This window comes from Otolemur garnettii, unplaced genomic scaffold (genome assembly GCF_000181295.1).
Source record: "Otolemur garnettii isolate 467f Iridium unplaced genomic scaffold, OtoGar3 scaffold00285, whole genome shotgun sequence".
In the NCBI taxonomy this organism is placed as follows: domain Eukaryota; kingdom Metazoa; phylum Chordata; class Mammalia; order Primates; family Galagidae; genus Otolemur; species Otolemur garnettii.
In genome coordinates this window covers 1,046,875-1,051,677 of record NW_003852680.1, presented here as the reverse complement: position 1 = coordinate 1,051,677, position 4,803 = coordinate 1,046,875, and the positions used below count along the sequence as shown (strand labels likewise).

General features: G+C 49.1%; 1 pseudogene across 1 annotated transcript; it reads left to right on the top strand.

Annotated features, from left to right (window-relative positions):
- Positions 1-1,483: 1,483 nt before the first annotated feature.
- LOC100966019 lies at positions 1,484-2,303 on the top strand (annotated as a pseudogene). Its single transcript, XR_002771343.1, has one exon. The product of XR_002771343.1 is annotated as a single-strand selective monofunctional uracil DNA glycosylase pseudogene (transcript).
- Positions 2,304-4,803: the final 2,500 nt, after the last annotated feature.

The following is a 4,803-nucleotide window of genomic DNA, read 5'->3' as shown; positions in this document are numbered from 1 at the left end:
GTGCCAAAGGTGAAGAAGGAAGCTCCTGCCCCTCCCAAAGCAAAATCCAAAGTAAAGGCATTGAAGGCTGAGAAGGCAGTGCTGAAAGGCAACCACAGACACAGAAAAATGAATATTCCTACATCATCCACAGTTCACTGGCTGAAGACACTGTGGCCACTCCAAAGGAAGCCCAAATATCCCAGGAAGAGCTCCCCAAGGGGAGACAAGCTTGACCACTGTGCCATCATCCACTTTTCCGTGACCACTGAGTCTGCCATGAAGAAGAGAGAAGAAAACACCACACTTGTGTTCACTGTGGATGTCAAAGCCAACAAGCACCAGGACAAACAGGCTGTGAAGAAGCTCTTTGATATTGCTGTGGTCAAGGTCAACACTCTGACCAGGCCTGATGGAGAGACTAGGCATAAGTTCCACTGGCTCTTGATTATGATGATTTGGATGTTGCCCACTAAATTGGGATCATCTAAAGCAGCTGTTCTCAACCTGCGGGTTGCAACCCCTTTGCACTGTATTAAAGGGTCACGGCATTAGGAAGGTTGAGAGCCACTGATCTAAGGGAAGTCCAGCTGGCTAATTCTAAATATAGGGTGGACATAAAGTTCATGTGCAATTTAAATAGTAAAGTATTTTAAATTTAAACAGTAAACAATTTAAATTTAAATGATGAAGTTTTAATTTTAAATAGTAAACAATTTAAAATTGTATGCGAACTTTATGTCCACCTGCATATAACTTTTCACCAAAAAGAAATATATACAATTGTTAATATGTTGTTTCCATGAGTGGAAAACATGTATTTACTGCGTGTGTATATATGAACACATATGTACGTATATATTGTTAAAATTAATAAAACGATATATAATTTATATCCAGGGCTAACTGCAAATACTCAGGCAGAGCTGCATCTCAGAGAAGACACAAAGTCATGTGTAAAAAGAGCTACAGAGTTTGTTAGGTAAAGCCCACGTTGTAGCTGAGCCCTTCACCCGGGAGGTGCACCATGAACCCCTACGTCGTGCCTGTTAGTTGGGAGCTTAAAGACCACCTCCTGCATGAAGCCTCCAGCAATGCCAACCTGCTGACTGGACACTACACCTAATTTCACCCTTCTCTGAACTGTCATAGCCTTTGCTTGTAACTCCCAATGTCTTTCATCTGTGCATCAGGTGACTGTGCATGTTTTTAGCTAGACTTCATGATGTACATTCAAAATGCCTTCAAAGCAGAGTCTAACTCCTGTTTAAATAGGTGCCCAAGCCTCGCACAACTGAACACTCAGTTAACAGACTTTCATTCCTTTAGTCGAAATTTGTGAAACACGTACTCTTTGGCAAGAGGATATCCAGCGGCCCTGGAATATCGAGATGAATAAAGTCATGGTCCCTGCCCTTAATCAATAAAAGGAAAAGGAAAACATGAAAAGTGCTGTGGTCAAGAAACTGTTAGCTCAAGAGATGGGAAGCTGGACCAGGTGACAACGCATGGCTGTGCCCCAGGCTTTCCTACCAGTGGCCCTCCATGAGCTACTACTATTGTCTTGATGGAGCCTTTGACCTGCCCTTAAAGCTTAGCTGAGGGCTTCTTGGAGGAGGAGCTTTGGCTCAACGCTGAGCTGAGCCAGCTGCAGTTTTCAGAGCCAGGGGGCATCATGTACAATCCTGTGGAGTATGTGTGGGAGCCACATTGCAGCTGTGTGACTCACTACTGCCAGGGCCCCAAGCAAGTGCTCTTCCTGGGGATGAACCTGGGACCTTTTGGCTTGGCCCAGACTGGGGTGCCCTTTGGGGAAGTGAGCAGGGTCCGGGACCGGTTGGGCTTTGGGGGGCCTTTGCTGACCCCTCCCCAAGTGCAACCTAAACGACCGATGCTGGGACTGGAGTGCCCACAATCAGAAGTGAGTGGTACCTGACTCTGGGGCTTTTTCCAGAACCTCTGTGAACAGCTAGAGGTCTTCTTCCCGACACTGCTTTGTCCACAATCTGTGTTCATTGCTCTTCCTGACTTCCAGTGGGTGCAAACTCACCCCTGCTGAGCTGCCTGCCAAACAGCAAGAACAGCTTCCTGGGATCTGTGATGTGGCCATTTGCTGGCAGGTGCAGTTGGGGCGGCTGGTGGTGGGAGGAGGGCGACTGACTGAGTAGCGGGCACTGTGGGCTCTCTCAGGGCTAATGCCAGAGGTCCAGGTGGAGGGGCTGCTGCACCCTTCTCCTTGTAACCCATTGGCCAACAAGGGCTGGGAGGCAGTGGCCAAGGAGAGACTGAAGGAGTTGGGGCTGCTGTCCTTACTCTCAAAATGAGAACGCTGGGGGCCAGACATAGGACTTGTTCAAGGTCTCCAGGTCATTCCAGGGCAAGGAGACAGGACACCTCCTGCACTAGAGCCAAAAGGTCTTCTTGGGCCTGCTGGTGGCTGGGAAACTTGCTCTCTGATCTGTTGACTGTCTACCAACCTGCTGTGGCAGTTTTGACACTACTCCAGTTCGCCCTCCTGATCCCTGCTTTTTTCCCCACCCTTTGAGCTTTGCCCCTTTGTGGTGTCTCACTCCACAGAGCATCAGAAGGGGGGCTTTGCCGCAGACTGCTCTACCTCACCATTTCCTTGGGAAACTATTCAGCGGAGAGTGACCTAAACAGTGACTTCTAAAGTCATATTTGCTGTTTCAGAGGAAATACCTTGCCAGGATCCTTAGCCATCCTTATAGAGTCCTGCTGCTGACCCCTTCTGTCATAGGGTCAGGACAAATCACAGGACATGATATTAAGACGGAATTATGTGGAAAGCTAAGGCTAGACCAGATGGAGAATTCAGTGCTGTGGAATGGGAAAGACAGAAGACTTGGATTTTCTTTTTTTATTTATTGATTTTTCATTTCATTTTATTTTTTTTGGCCAGGGCTGGGCTTGAACCCCCCACCTCGGGTATATGGGGCTGGTGCCCTACTCATTTGAGCCACAGGCGCTGCCCTTTTCTTTTCTTTTTTCATTTTGAGACAGAGTCTTGTCTTGTTTCCCTTAGTAGAGCACTGTGGCATCATAGCTCACAGCGACCTCAAAATTCTTGGACATAAGCAATTCTAAAGCCTCAGCCTCCCAAATAGCTGGGACTACAGGTGCCCCCCACAACGCCCGGCAATTTTTTATTTTAGAGACGTGCTCTGGTTCTTCCTCAGGCAGTCCACCGCCTGGGCTTCCCAAGTGCTGGGATTACAGGTGTGAGCCACTGCGCCTGGCCTGAGAAGACCTGGATTTTCATCCCAGCTTTGATGGACTTGTGAACTTTATGATGGACAATTGGTCAGCCTCAGGATTCCTCTTCACAAGTAGGGGATGACTACTCGCGGTAGGTGCGAGAATTAACCGAGATAACACTGGAGAGTGAGCTATGGCACTGATGGCACTGGCCTGGCTCACGGCTGCTCATTACTCTTCTTACATTCTTGCCTCTGGTTTGGGGAGTCACTGCACAGCCCTACAAGGGAGCCCCTCTGCACTCTGAGGACTTTGCTTAGGGTGAGTCTGGGCTTCCACCTGTGGCCAGGGTAAGGAACAAATTCTTGCCCTTGCAGAGATGGACCATGGATCAGTGACTATGGAAACACAGCTTGTAAGTTTTTGTTTGTTTGTTTAACCATTAAAAGCTCCTAAAGAGGCTCCGCAACCATAACCCAGTGGTTATGGCGCCAGCCACATACAGGCGGCGGTTGCGAACCGGGCGTGAGCCAGCTAAACCGTGACAACTGCAACAGAAAAATACCTGGGCGTTGTAGCGGGCACCTGAAGTCCCAGCTACTGGGAAACTGAGAAGGAGTTTGAGGTTGTTGTAAGCTGTGACACCGAGGCACTCTACCGAGGGCGACAGCTTGAGACTCTGTCTCAGAAAAAAAAAAAAACTTCTAAACAAAACAAAACAAACAAACAAAAAAGTAACTGTTAGTATTCTGGCCTCATTCACACTTTTGTCCTGTGGCAGTGCTGTCACTCAAGGACAGAGAGGTGGGGCCTGAAGCCTCATCCAATCAGAGATGCTCCAACATGAACTGTCCAATGAGGTGCACAGCCGGAAGGCAGGAGGCAGTTCCTGGGATCCCGAGCCCGGTGTATCTCTTGAGCTGGTTGCTGATCTGGGCTTCCCTCTTCAACTATTGCTGCTCCGGAAGCATCCAGGTGTCTGTGCAACAGCGTCTGTCACCGCGTGATCTGCAGGTATTGGGAGATCTGTAGGGAGGACACCGGGACATCCCTGAAGCCGGGACATGGTGAGTATAGGAGACTGGGTGTCCTGAGAGGGGGAGGGGCATGGTTGGAGCCGGAAGTGGCTGTGGCGGGACTGGGCAATTTCACTTCAGTTTTACGTCTTCAGAGAGATGTTTGCCACTGGTCCCCCTTGGCCCTCAGACTCCTGTGAGCAAAGGACGCAGTGGGGCAGGCAGCTGGGACTCAGTTGTCCCGGTCCCTTCCTAGAGTGGTTATTGCTCTGAGTACCTCCCTTGTGGTGACAATGGAAGGGTCCTCAGGGAAGAATCCCAATTGAGTGCGTGGGGCTTGTTCCTGGGAAGGGCCGTACTCCGTGGGGCCCCCACTTCCTCCATTCTCCAGTTAAATGTAAACTTAGGACCGGGCTCTGTGGCTTACGGTGTTGCTGAACGGAAAGTGGCTCTGTTTGCCTGTCGGAGACAGGGAGATGATTGGTGAAAAGTCGTTATCGGAAAGGGTAGTAATTACGGAGAACAACGAGAGTAATTTTTTAAATGTTGTTTTGTCCATGGAGCAAATGTTAATACGTTATATAGAGGATAA